The sequence below is a fragment of the Cloeon dipterum genome, chromosome 4 (assembly GCF_949628265.1).
Source record: "Cloeon dipterum chromosome 4, ieCloDipt1.1, whole genome shotgun sequence".
In the NCBI taxonomy this organism is placed as follows: Eukaryota; Metazoa; Arthropoda; class Insecta; order Ephemeroptera; family Baetidae; genus Cloeon; species Cloeon dipterum.
Window position 1 is genome coordinate 27,225,263 of NC_088789.1, and position 22,654 is coordinate 27,247,916.

Genomic DNA, 22,654 nt, shown 5'->3' on the forward strand with positions numbered 1-22,654 from the left:
CCACAAGTGGCAATGAGAAGTCGCAATTGCTTCAAAATACAATATTCTCCACAGCACAGTTCAGACGTTTTATTAGCAGAGAGTGCACACACAACGAAGATGATTGATTGAGCCCGAGTCGCTCTCGCAGCAATTTATAACAAGAGTCGCGATGCATTGCTCAATGTCACTTTGTACTCACTCTCTTCTCCGGTTGAAGCAAAGTCGAGCGAGGCAGATAAGAAACTTGGCTCGCAGCTTCTCGGCCGCCGCGATCAATCGGCGTCGATCGCGCGCGACACTCAAACAAAAGGCCGTCGTTGCGCGCTCGCTCATTATCCGTCCGCCCGCGCGGCCGAGACGAGAAATCGCGCGAGATAAACCGCCTCTGATACTTTGTTCGAATGCAACACATGTATGCAATCACCGGCCGCATCTCTGCCGTATGCTTTTTGCCCGGTTGCGCCGCCTCATGCAAAGCGCATCCATTACTCGCGTGCATCGTCGTTTCAAACAAATTGTTCGCCACACACACACACACTCTAGACTTTCGCATTTTCGCTTTTGATAAACGGCCGCGAGCAGGCTACCGCGCGTCTCTCAGCCCTTTTGTTGTTGCCTGTGCCTCAACAGTGCGTATTACGTGCATATTTTAGCCGCGCAATAAATCTGGCAATCAAGAAGCAATTACCGCCAGCCTCCAATCACGCTGAGTTATGGCGCTTCGCGTTACATGCGGCTCCACGGCGCGGGAACGACTGCCCTGTAATCAAGGCGACTCGGCCACGCAGCATCCTTCGAGGTGCGATGCATTAAATCTAATTTGTGTGTTCCACGGCAAAATTAAATTAACCACTCTTTGTACTCACTCGCGATCGTCTTGTCGAGCACTACGCGTTTTTTGTTGCGCAAGTCTGGCCAAATTGGCTTAATTTCGTTAAATTGCTGCTTTGTATAGACCTTTCAAGAACCGGCTGTTACAAGCTTTTTACTTAAAAACGCTCAATGTTTAATGCATGACCACGAATTTTTCTTGGGTCAATATTTTATGTTTAGGTTGTTTGGTTTTCACCGAAAAATCAAAAGTTTCAGCGTCATTTTTTTTAAATGTGCAAAAACGATCCCCGCGTTTTTAGAATGGTGATCAACATGTCCTCTCCTTAATTTGAACTCGTCTAGCTGTCTGGCTTGTCTAATTTAGCCGCAAAATATTTCAGACTTGGCTATTATCCCATTATTTTAAATGAAATTCACACTCTGCCCTTCAAAAGCACAATAATTTGGCAGCGCAATTTTGACGAGGGGTCTAATCGCACTGATCACACGTTGCCGGGAGGAAGCACGTTGGTTGCAAACGCGCTGAGCTATGTCATAAAGAGCAATTACAACGAATGTTGCTAATTAAAAAATAACTCAATGCAGTGCGACGGCTCGGCGGTGGAAAACGAGACGGATTTTACGACGCAGGCCAAGCAGCGAACCGCGTTGAATCGACAGGCCCTTTCCTCAGGCGGCGGCCGGTTTGCAGCGCCGGCCCAGCCCGGCGAATATTATGTATTTATGCTTTATAGCTGCTTGGATGATTTGCGATGTGCCGAGAATGGTTTGCTGCCCGCCCTGAGATGCCGGTGGGCTGTGTAATCAAGCGGCCGACTGAGAAAGATTCGAATCAAACCGGTCTGCGCGAAAATTGTGTTTGCCATGGCGGCGGTGGCGGCGTCGAGGAATTGATTTCGAAACACGCACGCGTTCATTTCACGTGCGGTGGCTGCCCTTGCGAAAAATAGTATTGTGTCTGGCGAAGGGCTGCCTGTTGCAACAAAGTGGCTGTCCAACCTCTATTGACTATGAGAGGGTGAAAAGTGAAAAGGATTAACACAACCACCGGTCCAGTTTATGCCAACTTTCTATTTCAGAGTCGCTTTTCATCCGGTTTGAAATTTGCCCGATATATGTAGCAATATTAAGGTCCTGCATGAATTAGATTTTTGAAGCAAATTAGGCATACCGTCCAACAATCTGCAACCTGAGATATATGCAAAAAGGCCTTAAATAATTTAATTTTAGTACTTTATCGTGATTCAATATCAAAACTCATCTGAAATTAGCTCACTGAAGCTAATTTTAAATTGTTTATTCGTTCCCTCGGGTATTAATTGTAGCAGGAGCACGACACATTTCACAGGTGTGATTTATTAGAGGGCTGTGGATGACGTGAGACACCGTCGTTTTATGGATCTTTCCAACTTCTAGTCAGCGCGTGAATTATCGGCGGTGACCTAGGCCAAAAGGGAATAACTTGGGCTCTCACTTTTCTCGCGAGTCACGACGGACGCCGATTTCATCACCTGATGTTGAGCGCGGGGCATAGCACTGATTGTCTGCTTATTTCAGTCATGTGCCGGCGGCCCTTTTTTCCTTTGCGAACGATCTATCGTGATCATCGCAGCACCGCGAGTATCGCCCCTCGTGCAATAATAAATACATAATATCTACCTCAAATAATGCAAGCTTATTTGTCATTTTAATCCGTTTTGTAAGAACGTTTGCAAGCATGAGTGCCAATCCGCATGTCAGGCGTGCTTATCTTATTGTTTAAGGTACAAGAAATGGATAAATTTGTTGCAACATGACGAGGAAAATTAATTGTCGATTCCAAACAATTTTTGAAATAGGCGACCACTCGAGGTTGTGTTCATGACAATTTATATTTTATTGATTTTAATTGTTTACTCATGATTAGGACGTCAAAACTATAGTCGAGAAATTAAAACGACAATTTTGCAACGAGGATGAAGCCTGGTTTAATTTATTTCCATTATTCCAAACAAATTGTATGTACCATTATATTTGTCTAATGTTTTTGTCATTTGAATTATTACACTTTTATTAAAAAAAAATGTCTTACAGAATTTTGGACTAACATCATACTTGGTGGATGATGGCGTGGAGTTCGAGCCTTGTTTGATTAAAGTCAGGTCTCGTGCAACTAGTGAAATTGTCATGGATGGAAGCTAAAAATTGAAAGGACTGTTATGTTTACGTTGACTCAAGGAGTTGATAAATTAGCAGATGTTGTCATTGCAATTGTGTATCAGTGGTAAAATGAAGGTTGTGCTCAGCGGGTGGCAACTGCAATTATTATCTTATGTACGCATCTGAGGTAGCATAAATCGCGTCCCACTCTTTGGTGCCTCAAGCAAGGGATAGCTAAATTGATTGTCCACGTGGCAAATCTAAGCTTCTCGAATTTCTTAGAAATGTTTAATATTTTAAATTGCTCTGTAAAAAATGTTGATACCCCGTTTAAACCAAAATTTTATGTTAATTTATCCGTGTATTCTTGAGCTTTTTCAGCAGCGTTGAAAACAAGCTTGACTTACAATGGAGTATTATTTACGACTTTTTAAGTACCGCCGATGATTATCTTAATGTCTACTTTAATGTAAAATACAACATCGCCGCTCATTATTTGATTATATGCCTTCATGTTCCCCGCTCAAATTGCTGCCGTCGCCGTGGCAATTTCCTCCACCCAAGCGCAGCGGCGTCTGAGGAATAATTTACGTTGCTCGTGCGATCATAAGTCATCATGCTCAGCAAACGGACTAACTAAAGACATTTTTAATACGATTAACGCAAAACCTCTTGATTTGCTGAATTGATCAGGTTCCAAGATGGCAAAATACAAAGTCGGCAAACTGGATCATGCATGAATGTTCAATTAAGCGTGCCAAAATGATCTTTCGGGGTGTGGCGCTGCCTTGAGATAAAATATACTCGATATCTGGCCGAAAGGCTGGCGGTCTGCCACTTTTGAGCTCCGCCAATAAAGCTGCAAAGCGACGATAATTTAATGGACCGGCCGGAGTAAATCTGCAATAAGATCTCGGTGGCTGCTTTTATGGACTTGCGACTTTGCTGCACGCTCCGTCGCTCGAGAACAGAGCAATGGCTCACTCTCGCACTCTTAAGTTTTAATTATTTGTCTATCTCCGTGCCCCTGTTCTCAAGAGAACACTCTGGGCACGATGTGATTTTGCACAAACAACCTTTTTTATTTACGTTCAAATTTTTCTCTCCCGAAAGTCAATTGGGCACACTGTCAAGTTGTTCGTGCAAATATGGCGTTGGCCAAGCAACGAAGCAGTAAATTCGCAAGCAACAATAATTCCTTCCTTGGCACACCCCACTTTCGCACACTTTGAAGACCAGTCCACCGCAAGCTTCGTTGAGCGGCAAAAGGGGCCACTTTTTTTAACCGCGGCTCAGTGAACTGTAGCGTTAGTTGTTTCTCTCGGCATGTGGTGCTCCCTCATTGTGCTCAAATTGAAACAAAATAATTGAGCCGCAAGAGTCGAGAGCACATAAATAAAACAAGAGCATAGCGTGTCCGAGAGTGCGGTGCTCGCGGACGATTATTTTTAAATCAAAACCCTCTCTAGGCAGCCAATTCTATTATTGCATCACTGTGTACTTTGAACAGCAATCCCGCACTTGATGTATCAACCACACGTCTGACGAGCCAATGCCACTAATGTAACTGCTTAAATTTATGCTATGACCATAATTTATTTGTCACCACTCAAAATCTGTCCATTTGTACTCATTTCTTAGGGGTTCAAAATAAAAACAAAGTTCCTGTCGCTTTGCTCGAATTAAAAATTAATTAGGTTAACCAAAAAAATAAATGAATGAATGAATTTATTATTAAACGCATATATGCGTGCGACACTAATCCTATACAATCAATTCTTACAAGTCTTTGCTGCTGTTCTTAAACTAATTCTTTTTACTACACATTTCAAAATATGATATTTTTCACACTGTTCTCCACAAAAAAAATAAACAAAGCAGTTTTTCAGTCTCTTAAAGTTTTGATTCTTTTTCCCACCACTATACAGTAAGTAATAAAATTCATACACATTTAAGACGAAAAAAAAATTCTTATTTTCTCACATTTCACTGATGAGAACCAGGCATCGTTTCGAAACGCTGAACACACGACGAGTCACAATCACGCATAATTTAACATCAATCAAGGCAGATTATGTTCAATCGCGATTGATATTACAAGCGAATTGCACACGCGATCAGAATTTTCCGAGCTGAACAAAGAAAAAATTTCTTAATCAACTGCGTTGGCTAATAATTCCGCTCGCAGTAATCTATTAATAATGGTCGTGAAACAATTCAATCATGCGCTGCTCAATAAAATCATAAATGTGTATCCGAGGTGTGCATAATCGGCGGAGAAACATGAGGATGCAATTTAATTCTGATATTGGATCGTGAGTTTTCTCCGTTTATTAACTGAAGGACGATTTTGCAAAGTTAATGTAAAATATTTTTTTCGCACATATATGCCATTAAAAAGACACCTACGCCGATAAATTATCTGTCGCACAAAGGCGGGGACAGGTTGTTTTCCTTGAGTTCGGTATTTCTTTTGTCTCTTGAAGACATATGAGTGAGGGATTGATCGTAAAGGTTTTTTAGACGTGATAACGTTCCAAATAGACCGCCTTTTTAGGCAAAATAATATACCAACTCACTTCGTTAAAAGTCTAAAGATTTCATGACGGATAAATTTGAGTCAGTTAACATGTTGCTGAATATAAAGTATTCCTTGGCTATTCCAACGTTTCGTCCCGGTTAATACAATTCCTCAGGTCCAGGTGATGATTCTGCAAAACACAATACGACAAAATATCAATTTTAGTAGAAAATTTTATTTTACATGTATCATGACTTGTTTTGAAGTGATTTATCGAATTCGACATAAAAATTGTGTATGGTTAATTGATTAAACGAGTTAATTGATTAAACAATGAAAGTTTTGTAACTAAAAGGGGGTCTAAATTTATTATAATTACCTCATAAATAATTTGAACTGTTCCGAATCAATGCGGGAATGAAACAAAAATCATTATATACATCATGTCATGTCTTTCATCTCATTAACTTACTGTAAATAAATTTTATCCAAAAATAACGATGCGGTCAACGAGTTTGAAATAATATTATGCTTCGACTGGCGCTTCCTTGACAAAGCCATCATAACAGCCAGTTTCTGTTCTCTGAAGAAACTCACTTTTGTGCGTTTTCTGCCAACGCGCAAATGTAATTTCCGTTTCATTCATATTCTAATCGAGTTTAGGCCACGCTAATGGGCACATTGCTTTGGCAAAAGCTTTTTTTCTGGACAGATGACCTCATACATAAGAGTAAGTGCTTATTTACAAAAGAGGGAATGTGAGTCCTATTGTGCGTCTGAGTATGCAGATTACTTGGCAAAAACACGTGACGATCCATCTCTGACAGAACATCTGACAACTAACTAGAACTCGGGTCACTTTGCCGTATTCAAATTTTTTTCCGATGCTATTAAGGGCTGCATTAAATCTTCTGGAAAAGAAAATATTTAATCGAGAGACAGCAATTTTCTCAATTCATTTTACTGAATTCTTAAGTTGAGAGCAATAAATTTGTCAATTGATCTGATGGTTATTTTCTATAGCAGCAGCGCACAATCTTTCACCCTTCCAAAGCAAACTATTTTCTGAATCGTAATAACAAAAGTATCAGAGGCTATTTCCTAGATATCAAATTTAATGAAAAACGTTTTCCAACTCAGCGAGTTTATATGCTGCAAACCTTAGGTGTTTCAAAATTGCCACCCGTGATATTTTGCAAAAATGGTTTTCTATTCTACATTTTCTAATTTGTTGATATTATATGCGTATTCATCAAATTGATATGAAACTGAAAAGCAAAATAAGAATACATAATAATAAATGTTAAAGCTCATTATTTGTGTTATAAATTTGAAAGAAGATACGATCGGACAAATGCATCAGCGCGCCAGAGCGTTTCTCCATTTATCTGATTGTAAGAGACGATAAAATGTCGAGAATTTCTAATTTATGCATATTCGCACGACAACTACTCCTCGGCGCAGAGTGTCACAATAAATAAAGAGTGCACTTTTTTGAGCCAGGCAGCCAACAACAAACAATTCATTAACTCAGGCAAATTAATTCGCGTCCCACGCACTGCACATTGTACACACACGGTCAATCGAGCAGGCAATTAATATCGGCGCCGGCCGCATCTTCGCTTTGCCGCAACACTCAGATCTAGCGAGTGGCTATTTTCACTGTGTTTTAATCAAATGTCAGCCGCGCAAATTGCTTCACTCTCCGTACTCTGTGTCGACCGTCGGTGCCACACTCGGTGCTCTCGCGGTGTCCATTTACGTGATGCAACTTCCACGCCGTTTTATTTCGGTCCGGCGCGGGGAGTATTCATTTTTCCGCGCTTGGCTAATGCCAATGTTGTGATCCGCCACTTGTGTGTCTCTCCAGCCATATTTTGAGATAAAATCCAGGCCAGCTGTGAGAGTGTCTGTTTCTTGATATATTATATTGAGTTACTATAATTAGAATGGATTACTCGGACGTTGTTGTAAACATGTAGAGACTTTATATAGACTATAAATTAAAATACATTTCAAATTCTTGCTCACTTAGTTTTCGTGTCAACTTCTACATGTGCGTCACAAAACCATGCCTCTAAAAAACATGTGGCGCAGTTGGTTTTTAGCCAGTGATGATATTATGCACTCGATTAATACAAAACGATACATTTTTGTAAAAAACAATTAGCACTAATGTTGCCACGGCCAACTTGTTTAATTAATTTGTAATTAATAATAAGCAAGATTATCATCACGTGCAGCTGTCGCATAATGGTCTTACGACGAGCTTGACAACCTTGCTCGCAATTAAAGAAAAATTCCAGCCTTTTTCAGCGCTGCAATGTCGGCGCAACAGCCACACAGACCTGAACAATGTATCAGAATTGTTTCAATTGCAGCAACCTCAAGATCACACTCCAGTGCAACAGCGGCGGAAAACAATAACCAACAAGAAATGAAATCCATTCGCAATGCGTGTTGGCGGTGGTTTTCCATCGCCACATCAAGAGTACTAGCTTCTTTTTGCCTCTCGCCGAAGCAGGTGCACACGCTTGTTAATTATGGTGCATTGTTTTATACGAGTGCACAAAAAGAAGCAGCACTTGCGAGCAATAAAATTCCAAAACACGTCTGAAAGTGGGAATGTAAACTGAACGACTTATTTTTGTTATTGAACAAATAATGCGGGCAAGGTGTAACTTATGAGTAGTGGTTGTTGTTGTTGTTAACCTTGGATTCTCTACTTCTCTGGAAAAATGCCATTATTTAGCCAACTTACTTGTGAGTCTAGCACCCATAGCCATCTTAAGCAATATTCAATTTGCCGGCTTGGCATCTTTGTGTGAAAATAAATTTCTCACTCTAGTGAGCAGGGTTGCAAAATACCCACATTTTTTTTAAATGGAAGCGCAGTGGTACAAGCGTTTTTTTTCTTTTTTTTACCAGTTTCCTGCAGGCCATGTTTGCATCTCAGTTTTCAATAATTTTCTAATTATTAGCTCTTTGAAAAATTGTCAGAGAGACATTTTTGGAGAAATTGGAGCAGCAAATGGTAATTTAAAAGAAGAAATCTGCACAGTAGAGGAAATTTTGACCACTTTAACCGCAAATTTTAGATTTTCACAGGGGAAATTGGTAAAAATTGAGGGGTAAAACCCGTTAAATACCAGTGGTAGTGGGCAAATGCCACCATGCTGGTGAGACCTTCGATCTTCAAGAACGATACCCGCGACGATTACAGTCTACATAGGCACATTATACTTTATCTGTAAATTTAAAAATACTGTGCTGATCTTTGCTTAAACTAAAGAATTTAATTCAATATTCATTAAAGCACCATTATTGAGCATTGAGTGCAACCGTTTCCGTTCTCTCTAGATTTTTTTTTAAATTCATGCGTTTCTTGATGAAAAAACAGTACTTAACAAAATCAATCAGCTGGATCAAAGAAAAAACATCAAAGACTAAATATAGGTAGCTTTGCCCTTTTCTGATAACCAAACAGCGATATTACGCAATACTTTGAATTAAATGTGATTAAAAATGATAATGACTTATCATTGAGACTTTGTCAAGGGCCAAAGGTTCACGTAAAAAGCATAACCTCTAAAAGGATCATCATCCGGTTCAAGTGCAAAATTGTAAACTAATTTATGCACAATCAGCATGAAATGAGGCAGCTATCTACATACAGTTGCGCCATCCAGGGGTGGGCGAGGTCATGTTCGAAAGATATAAGCACGTAGACAACACGATATAAAAAGAGCATGACAGGTGTAACTCCAAACAATGAACTCTCGCCAGAAGCCAGCAACATGTATATTGCTTTATTCGCTCCTTCTCATTGAGGTGCTAAAACAGTGCAGGTTTGTTAGAGCTAATTGTAAGATTGTGTTTATGTATGTTTGTTCACTCGAATCAACTGTCGCGGCGGAGCGCATTTATTCGCCTTTTCACTTGTAAAACCGAGCGACAAGGTCAGTTCCCTGTGGTAGAGCTCAATTTACAATTCAAATCAAACAATTAGTCGTGATCCGAGCTTACGGGGAATTATTTTCTGCTTGATTGATCGCATGGATCGCTGCGAGCGCATGTGCTCCCTGACTGATGTTTGTATTGCACTTTCTTGACAATATCGGAGTCTTGTACTTCAGAGAAAATTCAACAATGGTGAACTAATTTGGTATTAGACCTATTGTTAGTGAGGAAGAATGCGTAAAAACAATAGGAAAATTATTTTTAAAGACGAGATAAAAATCACAAAAATATTTACAAAGATCAGAGTGTTTGAATTTAATTTATTTTACTGTATTTGACTCGAGCTAGAATAAACAAAAATAATTGAGCATGGAAGGTCTTTAATAAACATGTCAGTCACACTTTCTTGACGAAGCAATCGATCATCCCATCAGTCGGGGGTTCATTATTTGTTTGTCGCGTCCGCAGTTGGGTCTCAACACGAAAAGCCTTGTGCGCGTTGCCTCTAAATTAATGAAAACTTGATTGTTTCCCGTGCGACATGCTTGCTGAATGAGCAAATAGCGTAAAAGCACGCCCAGCGCGACTCTGGGTGGTCTTGCAACTCATATTTTATGCACACTCAAAGTAATTGTAAACGAGCGGGTGACGAGAGAAGGAGAAAAACACGGGAAACCAACACAAACTGCATACACGTCTGAGTAAATTTCTGCGTCGCAGAGAAAACGACCGCCGCACGGCAATCAGAAAAGACAAACAGCGGCAGCCGCGGACCCGATTTGGCTCAACCTCAACTCGCAATCAGAGGTGCACATTAAACGCACTAACCAGCCGCGACATTTATTAATTCTTTGTCTCGTGACACTTGCATTTTGTTCAAGACCGATCGAATTTTGAAATTGAAATATATTTCTACGGTTAAAAGCGCGGACAGGGCAGAGAAGGAACGCGGAGAGGAGCTGCAGTTGGCTCATCCTCAATTCCATGCACGCGCAATCCACTCAGCACTCGCGGGGCGACAATTTTATGAAATTTCGCTGATGAATATGAGTGCTTGGTGTCGTGATTAACGAGACCTCAACGCACATTTTAAATAAACATTATTCCACGCCGCTGTTTGTATGCACACGGAGGAAGAATGTGCGCGAGAAGAGGATTAGAATTACTGGCACAGCCATCGTGATAAACACACGCGAAAGGCATTAACCTTCTAGCCGTGACGCTGTATGCGCGATGCGATGCACCACTTAATAAGTGATCGCTAAAATAGCCGCGCTGGTCGGGCGCGTGCGATTTGTTTCCAACCCCGGCCGGCTTCTTCACTGAAAGAGATATTACTTTTTGCATTAGGCAAACACTCCATCACGCAGCCCGAGCATAAATATTACCGCGAGTGAGCAACAAACTCATTCACGGATCGGACGGTGGACGCTGGAAATAGCGACGGCAACAACACCCTCCTCGGTAACTCTATATTTATATTTTGCAAAGGCAGTCGAGCATTGAAACGTCCTGTAACTTGCGGCACGAATGTTTTTGTGTTGCATATTTCAGCGCGAGAGGAAAATATATCACGTCTTCAGCCCAGGGATTCAACTCTACTCAGCATTTTAACACTATACATACATACATATTCTTGTCGTTTCTAAACAGTTGGGTATATATACTCATCTCTCAGAGATTTCCTATTTTAATAATATGAATGGCAACGTGTCATGTTATGTTTGTTAAATTCCATAATTTATCACAAAGACATTTTTTTAATTTGAGGATATTCAAACTCTTGATACCTATGTCACGCCAGGTGTCTCAATCTTTTTTTGACAAATGCTCAAATTTATAATAAAAAAATAATGCACCCCTTGTGTAATTTGTGAAATAGTAATCACAGCAATTTATAACGAAGCCATTTAAATTCTATTAGAGTTCCCAATCAGCTTAGAGAATATCAATTTACTGTGCACCATCTGATTGGCAAGGTGTCGAGTGAACCGTCAATGAAACTTTACGCGCCAGAGAAAGTGGGTGCGTCCGACGTTCGCACCAAAGTAACTGAGTTTTAATATCCGAGACAGAAATTATTTAGGAAAAATGAACATGTTCACGCTTGTTGAAACTATTCTGAAAATTTGTATGACAATTAGAAACTTTGTTTTTCCTCTAGCTTTGATTTGTGTTGATTCGTCATGCGTTTCCTAGGATAGGTGTGATATTTCATGCTTGTTTTGCAGATCAGAACAATAACAGAAAATATTTTGCTATAAAATAAGCGCCTAGCACGCGTTCCTCTCGACCAAGTGGATTAAATTATGCACTTCCCGCACACTCTTTCGCAAGCCACGGTCAGTAATGTGTTGCACTTTGCTCGTCGCGACATCTTGCCTGCCTTTCATTATTATTTTGTATCAGCGGTCGTTGTAAGGCCGATAAGACGACGCCGACGCGCAATTGCGTGCATTTGGCTCCGCCGCAGTCATTACGGAGGCCAATAATTGGCCGCAATTGATGCTCGATATATGCACTGTGACAACGTCCGTTGACCGGTTGACCTCTGACTTCAATGGCACTCGCAAATATGCCGCACAAGAACAATCTGATACTTTGAAGGCCTTTCAAAATCGAAGCAGCCTCATTTGCAAGCTGTTTCAAAAAATAAAAATAAAATCCGCAGTGTCAGGCCGGAACTGGGCTCGATGGGGCAATCAGGGGGAGTTTTTCATATATCGATTGCAAAATTGCAGTCGGCTTTGCGAGTTGACAGAGAGTTGGATACATAGTAAGGTCTGGTGGGAAGCTGATCACGTGCTATGGATGACGTATGTATGTGCTGCTGCAACTTCAGTCGAGGTCGAATTAATTTAAATGGAGTGTCATTATAAGCAGATACAGAATATATACATATACAGTCCTCAATGTATTTAAATTTTGGGTTGCCAAAATATTCTTTTAAATTAAATTTCTGAGATACGATGAATGTATGTTGATTAAGATTGAACATTATTGTCTTATAACGTTTGAATTATGCAGTATTATCAATTTGATATTGGAAACATTTTTTGCACCGTAATGGTGCATGTGGTGCGCAGACGAATTCGTCAGAATAAATGTCCCATGAAATTGTCATTGCTGAATTGATATTCACAAAGCATCTATGAACGATTCTGGGACCACGCATATATAAGGCGAATCTAGAAACTATTCAGAAATAAATAAATGGGACCAACAAGTGTGTTACATTGTTGGCCAGCTATCGCATGCCATGCTTAAGAGTCAAATAAAAGAAATGAAAATGAACGAATTCTTCTTGCAACATTATACTTAAAAAGTAAGCTTGCTTTAAAGGACTTTTGTATTGTTTGATTGCACCGAACTGGAATAACGAGTTTTATATAAATACAATCGTGTCACACATGCATTACTTTTATTCGTCTTTCTCTCTCTCTCTCTCTCTCTCACGAACTAGCATTTTTCTCGCTTGGCTGGTATAATAATGGACTTTGCGCTTAAAATCAGCAGAATCAAGTCGTAAAAATACACTTATTTTGAAATAATGTAAATTTCCAGTGGCTAGTTCATTTCGGCGATAGCCTGCTCAAACTCGTCCCAAGTTTTGTTCAATAATAAGTACATGGTGACAAATTGAAAGTCAAATTGTAATAATTGGACTAGCAAGACTAGTAGTGTTGTTTCGTTGCAAAAGAAATACTGTACCGTTCAACTCAATCTACAATAAGGAAAATCAAAAGAATGCAATGCAGAGCGAAATCAATATTTTTCCTTTGTTTGTCTGGTTTTTAAAACTGATTTTAATCCTAATCTAGTAGAACATAAATAAAAATTTAGAGAAAAAATCGTAGTGGATTTCGGATAAATTTAGAATGTTGCTGGGACCCAACTAGCTGTTAGCATGTTACATTTTAAAAGAATTTGGGCTAAGACCATAAAGAATTAGTTGACAGCGAACTCGATAGAGTAATCCTTGACATCTTTTGACTATAGGTCGTGATGTCCTCTTGAGCGAATAATTTAGGAAGACAGGCACGTTTTTCATCATCAATAGCCACCGACCTACTCATGCAGATTTAAGGATCGAATAAATCGGGCCAGCGTCTCCAGCCGACACTGAAAGGCAACAATGTGTCGGTCGCGCCGGCAAATTGACGCACGTGGCTTACTAAGTCAGTGGCTCTGGCTCGTCGTCTAGCGGGTTTGCAAATTCAGGACGCTACAAAGATATTGGAAGCCATACTGTTCATGAATATTTTAAGGTGCCTGAAAGATTGAAAAAAGGTTTATCTGGATTAAGGACATGGATAAATTAAAGGTGTTAACAATAATGATTGAATTTGTAATAAAATATAAATTTAAAATTTTAGCAAGCAATGGGATTGAGCTGAATACATACCCGTTACTTATATAGTAAAAGCTCAAGTGAATAATTGTTAGGCGCAGACTTGCAAAAAGCAAAGAGGCATACAAGAATCTGTTGCCAAGTGTTTCGTCTGCTCTCAATACCCGCTAGCTGCGATCTTCCTTTTTTGCAACTTTAAAAATTGTTTTTTTTATCAAACTAGCATTCATCTGCACCAAAGAACATATTTTCCGTTGTAAGCAGAGAGAAACAAAATGCTATAGTGAGAAAAAATATTCAAATTTGGTAAAAAAAACATCAAACTTTTTTATTCCTAGAAATCGCTGAAAATAAAAATCAACAATCTCCTTTGCAAAGAACTTTTAAACCGTCGCTGATTTAAGAGCTGCGAAAACGCTTTCGAGGCGTTTTAAAATTTGACACTCAAGCTATCTGAGAATGTCGCAAACCGAGCTGTTTTCGTCGGTATTAAATTATTTGCGCCCAACGTAAACAAGATTTAATGGCTCTCGGCAAGCGCAAATTACCAAGTCGTTTGGCACCTGCCATTGTCGTTTGTGTCGGCGGCGTTTCTAAATTTTCTGCTGCAACAAAGTGTTTCTTTTCGCAACGCCTTCGTGGCCTCCACTCGCGTGCGCCCGGCGACGCCGCCGCTGCCGCAAAAGTGGAGCAAAATTTATGGAGTGATGGTTGGCGTAAGCGCCATAAATATTATCGCCAATTTGCACACCTAGGGGTTTAATATACGGGGCGGCTGGCGGTGCACCAACCAGATAATTAACGCAAAAGAAAACAGCGCAGGGGCAGATTTTGATCTCGGCCGCGGCCGATGACAAATTAGACCGGCCTGCTTGATGAAGAGATTCGAGAGGAGGCTTTTAATGTGCGGTCGTCTCTGAAAATTCATCAGTGTCGCGACGGGGCAGATATTATTTGACGCGGATTCGGCCCAGCAGCTGCACCGGCGGCTAGCCGCAATTAAAGAAACAAATTTTGCTATTCTGCGGGCACAGCTGACGTGAATAAAACGAAAACACCATCGGTTGGTATTTTCACTGTTTATTTTGTACTCGCAGCCATCCGTGTGACATTTAACTTGTTTTGCAGTAGTAAATAGGTAACTTTTCATTCTATAGATGATTTGCAGTAGAGTATTAGTTAATTGTTCTCATTAATATTCTCTTTTCGGACTTTCTTCCTCGTTGTATAATGTATGTATCTTATTGAATTTAATGATATAAAAATGTACTATCAAGAACATCATGTTTGCCTTCATTTTGTCAGGTAGACGCTTTTATAAGGTACGCTAACTCCTGAATGATTATGATGAGAGAAATTCAGGGTTAAATCTGAGATTCCAAAATGCTTTTAATATTTTTGCTAAATCAAGCAGTTAAGATACCCTCCTGGATCTTTTCTAGGTTGGGTTGATTTCTCTTTGCAATGGCAAGTGTGATCTTCAGTACAATAGCATTTATTGGAGAACCTTTTCAGAATCACAAAAATCAAAGTACTAATTAATTAATCCCCTAAAAATTACACTTTTATGTGCACAGCTAACAACTATATATAACTATTCTAGATACGGGGATGTAGTTGAAAATTAACTATGCTTAACTCGAATGAGGTTCTCACGAGCTCTCGAGAATTAAAGCATAATTTTATTTGAGATATTTTTGGTTGGACACTTTTAATTTATGTATCAAATTGCTGAAAAAGATTGTTTAGCTAACACAGAAACGTAAACTGCTTCAAACGACAGCGTAAGTGGCCATTATAAATTGCAGACATAGTTAATTATTGCGTAATGCAAAGCAAAACAGGTGGAATGTTAAATCCAAAGAGACAATTTCACGGCAGCTGCTTGGACGACAAACAAGTAGGATTGGTTGGCTCTGAATATTGCGTTCACACGTATGTTTTTGAATATTTGCGGTGCATTAAAATACATCTTCAAAGAGACTAAAGCACATTCTCGTCAAGTGTAAGAAACACAAAGCAAGATTTAATTTTAACTTGTGCGTATAAAAGAGCAAGCTTTGTCAATTGTTGTGGTGTTTCTATCCAATTCTCTGCCACGTGCTTACTCTCTACTGACGTCGCCAGACAATTTATCTATTTATTTAGAACCTCTGCTCTACAAATCCTGTGGGCTTTGAGCTCACATGGGGTACGCAAAGGAGCCTGGGTCCAATGTTCCCATCTTGTCACCTCCCCGCACCAAAGTCTTTAATTGAAACGTCAGATATTGGTTCCTTAAGCAGCTGGAAAGGCGGGAAAACCAGCTAGTGGCGCCTCCTACCAGCACCTTGAGCTATCTGAGCATTCGAGTCTCTAAATTAACCACCCATTGGAAGCCAGATATAAAAGCTAAAAAATCTTCAATTACTTTGACACTCGGATTGGTTCAAATTCTAAATTGAAAATCATTTCAACCGAAATTGGAAGTAAATCATTGCTACCAATAAAATATCAAATTTAAATCGGAAACTTGAATCCAGTCCTGGCGCCCTTCTAATTTTGCTCTGCTGGCGCTCGGTTGGGGCGCGTTTCAGTCTAGCCGCTCAATTTGCATCCTCCGCGTTTGATTTTTGTGCCATTGCACGCTGCGCGCTTATCGGTGGCGGTCTCCACGCGTGGATATACGGCTGGATCACTTCCTCCCCGGCGACTGCGCTCGTGCATTCGGCACAGCCATTCATGTGCGGCTCAAACGAACGCACGGGAAGTCTGTCTGTCTGTCTCGCAGCACAATATCGCTGTGCACGCTGTGCACTCACTTTTACACATTATGTTTGCTCAGCAAGTTTTGATTTGCATTGCCGAGACGTTTAATGGCCTGGCAGAAAGGTTGCTTTCAAAGAAAACTGCACACGTGAAATGTGCTTGGCGCGGCGCGACTCACTTAGTTGTGCAGTGATCTTTTTTTTTATTTTCTCTCTGCACGGATGAAAATTAAGCTTGAGGAGTGAATGGTATTGTTTTGCAGAACCTGCACAATTCTTTGGTAACGAAAAAGCAAAGAACAATTTTACTATTTTCCAGGAAAAATTTTATGACAGCTGAAAACAAAATAATTTATTTACAATTTAATGACTTGCCAATATTTCTGGACAATTTGATTCAAGTAGTTACAATTTATTGACATCCATCAGCTGAAAATTTTAAAAGAACACTGAATTAAAACCATATTTGTATTTCAATCAAAACAAAGTCTAATTTTATTCCAAACTGCGATATCTGATATTCACGGCGGATGCATCGCCATTATTTATGTACAGCCACACTGGTTGCATTCAATGCTTTTTGTTCATCGTGCGGTTTGAATGAAATGCCTTCACTGCTCACCAACACCATTATGACAGGCAAAAGACCGTATTCGAGCCCCGCCTGCGGTCTTTTCGCTTTCGTCGAGCTGTCCAGCTCGTCAAAATAGAGTAGGCACGCCTGCTGTGCGAAATAATTTTCTCACATTATTTGTATTTTCTCAATGGACATGCACGCCAGGCTGCGACCGGGGGCATATATTTACAACTGATATGGAGCTCAACAGGTGTTTTCCGAGCAACAAGCTGTTGTTTGGACCGCTACGCATATGCTCGCGAAATGTGCGACAACATTGTTCTCATACATTAATATAGAAGAAAATTGCATGTTTTGGTTCAAGCAATACTTAGTGCATGACATTGATTTGAAAGCGCCAGTGTTTAATTTTTCCGAGTCCAGTTAGGATTTTTTTAGGACGTTTCAAGACATTTTCATCCAGTCCACCAATAAAAAATTAGAATTGATTTAATCCTTCACATAAATAAGCACTTAGCGTCATTGACACGATTTATTTCTTGCACAATGTTTCTCAGTTAAGCAAAAACTCATATATATACATTTAGCCGCAAGGAGTGAGAATCATTAAGATATCAAATTACCCAGCCGCCTGGTCGGCGAGAGCGAAAAATGGCTCTGGAGCGCTCGTTATTATAAATTTCAAAATCACTCAACGGTTGAAAGATGCTGATTAGCCCTCTGCTCATGGCGAGAAGAGATTTTGCGGCGGCTCTGGTGATTTAATGTGTACGTACATGCACGCACAGCCTGCCAACTCCATTAGCGGCGACACGAGCACTTCATTTGCACCGAAACTGAACAAATTCAAGGTCTCGTTTCAGGACAGTTTTGAAAATGGCTTCAACGTTCTTTTAAGTACACAAGGTCGAGTAAAATGGAAGGCCTGCAAAAATATAGAATCCTCTGAAGCTGAAAACTACACGATGACCTGCTCAGTGGAATACTGCGATAAACTATATAGGAGAAAAACATCATGGTAGAAATTAATCACGCATGATCCAAGGCCAAAGAGAGAAGATGGATTTACTTGCATTACTTCTTGCTTCCACACATCAAGTTTCTCCGAGAAGAACGAGAGATAAATGTATCTCTCAAGTTTGCAAAATGCGATACGCGACAGACGTATGAGGCTCAATTTAATTTTACGCACATTTAGTTTCAGAAAGTGCTCTTTCAATCATTCTGTCTTTTGGTTTTGGTATCAGAAAAGGGAGATGGCTGGTTTGATGCAGTCGTTGCACAGTCGCCGGCTCTGCTCTTTTCGCAACAATGACACTGATTAAATACTTGGCACTTTGTTGGCAAGCGTTTCAAAGGGCAGGCTTATTATTAGCCACGCACGAGTTGCCCACATGAAGTGTATACACTAACTCGTATCTTGCGATTGCAATGGCTGTTGTAAATTTTGTAGTAAGCATCCAAAGCGTTCATTTGATGGAAAAATTTAAAAGAGAGTAAATATATAAATGAAGTTGGTGGCTGCAAGGGAATAAAAGGCCTTGTTTGGATTTCTTTAATTAAATTAGAATTTAATAAATGTCTTTGAGGCGAAAATGTGTTCCAATTGTGCTAAATGTTTTTCAATTTAAATCATTAATCTATCTATGACCCAGATAAATCACTGACGGAGATACTCATGAATATTAATTAAATTTCCGCTCCAAATGCTCGCAAGGATTAACCGGCGATGAAACTCATCATCGCGTGCTCGCAACTGTGCATATTTTGCGGCCGGTCGACGCCAAAGATAGGGCCGTGAGGCAAACCGTGACCATGGCTAACGCAAACACTATTGCGAAGTTAGATTCGAGGTGGCGGCCGCAGACAGTCGAAAATTGAAAAGCCGCCGCAGACTAAGAGAGTGGGATCATCTTTCTACACCGTTTATTATTATCACTTGCGGCGTCGAGTTGATCGGCTCAGCGCGGCAGACAGCGCCCTTAATCACCGCAGGGGCCAAGCGCGTCTGCGTGCCCTCGAAAATTCGGAGAACCGGTTTTTGTCCGACAGACTCCCAGTCCGCAACTCCGAGTCAATGTGACAAATGCTTTTTTATTCCATCGTGATTCCCAGGCTACTTATTCGTTAAGGAATCGCGCGCAAGGAATTCGAAGAAGGCTATAAATTATACTGGTTGCGAAATATGCGCCACCGCCGCGCTCGGATAAACTAACCCACGTTGGTCGTGTCTCTCTCTCGGACTTTGTATTTTCTGCATGAGTAGTTGCGGGCACACTATGTGTCGCTTTGTTTCAAAGAGTGGTTCTTAATCACCGGCTTCGACCGTGGCAAACAATTGTGATAAATGTTTCAAATAATGAGGCATCGTGACAATTAGTATTCCAAACGGTGTGGAACAAGATCCGCCATTCTCGGAAGCAATCGGACCTGAAGCAAGAAAGTGTGCAAACTGTTGTCCCAACTTGTAAGGAAACCTGATGCCGTCGCAGACACGCGCAAGGGTTGGCTCGAAGTGGCGAGTTAAAGGAAATAAGGGGAATTACAAATCATCCACCAGAAAAAAAATTATCCGCAGTAGCATGGCAAGGAACGAGAAAAGCAAAAGAAATTATATCATTTATGCACTCGATTATTTTGTTGAAAATTGAAATGTCTTCCCGATGAGACAAATCAGTGCTATCAAGATCGTCTGGAGAGGACTGAATAATAAAATCTATGTCATTATTTAATATTTTCTGTTAAAATTCTATTGAAAACAATCTTTTGCGAATGAGAGTCTTGATACAAACCTGACTCACACTCCCTCAATTTTCTTGTTTCTCTTGATGCTAAATTTTATTAACATCAAATATAGGGTATCCTTTTAAGAACTAAAACTAAGCACATTCCTCAGAACTGAAAAAACATAATTTCCGATTTTTGTATTCACAAACACACTTGTAGCACACTAAAATCACAAGCTAGTTCGCTCCGCCGAAAGACAGAGCTGTACTAAAATTGAATATTAAAGTCGTATAAAAGCATGCGAGGGGCAACAAAGTTGCAGAGAAGATCTCCCACTCTGCAACACTGTTGCAAACTCCGCAGTGGCGTATTGGGAACAAAAGCTATGTTGAGGACTCCAGTAACTTATTTTGATAGACACCATTGATTATAATCTTAATTTGGCAATTAAAATTGCAAAAAAATATCGAAAATAGAAATAAAAAAAGCAAAAAATAGTACATAAACATAAAAAGTGAAAACAATAGGGGAATGTTGTTCTTCAGGGTGCAAATATTTTTTTTCAAGCCATCAAAATTTTGTATTTGACACACACTTGACGGTGAATTTGTACCTTTTCCAGGGGAATTAAAACAGAAAATCGGTGTGTTAAGTTAGTGAGTATTTATAGTTGTTAGTTCCAAACTATTCACTTTCATATTTCACGTTAAATTCTTAATAATTGACTCTCAAAATTCATAGTAGTATTAAATAAAACCATTTTTTTTAGTTAGTCTCTATCGTGTCCAATGAATTTCAAATTCCTGGTCGTACAACCTTGGGGAAATATCTGATAACGAATTATTTATCAACACCTTAAAATTACATTTCCGGCCTAAGCTTTATTCCAAAAATTTCCCTGCAGTTAAAACTGAAATTTCTCGGTTGAAAAATATTGAAATTATAACATCAGCCCTTTTGGAACCTTATGTCTGACTTGAATGCGAGCACACACTACCTTATTTGCGTGACCTTGCTATCAGCTCGACTGACTGGTAATTCTGCTGCTTAAACTTTTGTCCTAACTTAAAAGCTGCTTAAAAGCAAGTAGCAGTGTAACTGATCACTCCTGGCTCAGTTCACGTCCATACATGTACAGTTTTTCATCAAAGAGAATTCAAAGAGCTTCTCGTGCACACTTTTAATGGTGAAAAATTTGATATTCACATTCTGCAGTAAATTATACATAGTATATCCAGTTGAACTAAATTAGAAGAATTCGATTTAAAATTTTCTTGGGTCATTTTTCTCGCATGGCCCTCTTTTTTACCGACGCGGTCATTAATTTACATTGAATTTTTGCTGAAATATTTAATCGAACAGTAATAGCTCTAAAAAGGAAATAAACGTGCTAGCTTATTAGAACCATCTCGCAATCTTCGTCTAAATATGTTGTAAAAAGGCAGTCCGAAAATCAACTTTTTTTTCATGCCAACTGCGGACCTTTAAGGAGCCGGATTTTTTGTTCTCCTCGCATTCACCTCTGAGATGCTGCCCTTGAGAGTGCCTTCTAAACTCGAGATTTTTTTCAAAACACACATGAAGCCAGCGAAGATTGTAAAATACATGGACATGTTTGAACGCTGTGTGAAGTGAAACGATGGGAAGGTATACCACCCGCACTGAATGACTGCTCGGCGGCACAGTTTCAAATTCTGTTTAAGGCGAATGGCATTATTACTAATTTTTTGTGTGATCATGCATCCGCTGATTAATTAGGGCACATCGCTTATTTTGGCCTTTACTGAACTCTAATATTATTTTCCAGGATGGTAATCCCGTTTGTTTTCAGAGATGAATGATGAAAAAATAAAATTTCCAGCAAGTTTTTGAAAAAAAAACAGTTGTGTATTTTTGCGTATTGCAAAATTGGCGAGCCCAGCAAATAATCGTCCCAAAAACGCTTTTCCAGCAATTTATTGTAATGAGTCCTAAAATACCTAAATATTTGTGAAACTAGAAACAAAAATATGTGTATTTTGAAGGGCGTCCCACCAGAATAAATCTTATCCAGTATTTAACTACCTTCATTAATTTAAAAATTGTATGCTATATAAATAGTAATGTTACCCCCCGGTACGCCACTGCACAAACGGTAACACTTCTTGCAACAGTGTTGCAGAGTGGGAGATCTCCACTACAACTTTGTTGCCCCTCTCAGCTCAGAATTTTCTTAGTCCTATATTCAATAGCAGTTCAGCTCGGGGTTGTCCGCAGTGTAGTTGACAAGTAATTCAAGAAGCTATAGTGCAATAAGTGCAGTTTAATGTGCAGATCTGGTCAAATTCGCCTTTGACGCTGAAAAATTCGTTGCAGTGGAAATTTTTTGGATTACCTATTTACCAAGATTGGATTGAAAAGAGGAAGGTAAGAAAATTCTGTCAACTTTTGTGTTACTCATTTACGTACAAAAGGGTTTCATTGAAATTTTCCCACTTATTACTATTAAGATGAAAATGGACTGGGCTGCGCGTTTATTTTTTTAAATATTTGTCTGGAAAATGCAACAAAGAAAATTGTTGCTGTCATTTTTTTTATTTTGGTCAAACCAAAGGCTCGCCTAGTTTTTCCGTGCCCTGCTGCTCCAAAAATATTTATTAAAAAGAAAGAGGTTCTAAAATTGATCTAGAATATATAATAGGGTAGATTTTATTTAAAAAAATTAATCATTTCAATCATTCATTCTTCCATTTCATCGACTGGTCCCTGTGGTCATCTGAATACTTCTTGCAACTTTACACTTGAAGGGCGAGGAGCAGTCGAGTTCGAAGGGGATG

General features: G+C 39.7%; 1 protein-coding gene and 1 long non-coding RNA gene across 3 annotated transcripts in view; one reads left to right on the plus strand and one right to left on the minus strand.

Annotated features, from left to right (window-relative positions):
- LOC135942704 (uncharacterized) overlaps positions 1 to 20,091 on the minus strand; it is a 34,002-nt gene extending 13,911 nt beyond the window's left edge. The window contains exons 1-2 of one of the 2 annotated variants that reach the window (XR_010575121.1): positions 19,904 to 20,091; positions 5,535 to 5,666 (exon numbers count right to left, since the gene is read on the minus strand). This is a non-coding gene — a long non-coding RNA (uncharacterized LOC135942704). Of the gene's footprint in view, positions 1 to 5,534; positions 5,667 to 5,855; positions 12,538 to 19,903 lie in introns of those variants that run through there. The other variant, XR_010575120.1, reaches the window with a different exon arrangement.
- A 1,985-nt stretch (positions 20,092 to 22,076) lies between these two features.
- The window catches only part of LOC135941650 (uncharacterized), a 45,502-nt gene continuing 44,924 nt past the window's right edge, over positions 22,077 to 22,654 (plus strand). Inside the window, exon 1 of the mRNA XM_065487242.1 lies at positions 22,077 to 22,244. The gene's annotated coding sequence lies outside the window, so the exon portion shown is untranslated. The remainder of the gene's footprint in view (positions 22,245 to 22,654) is intronic.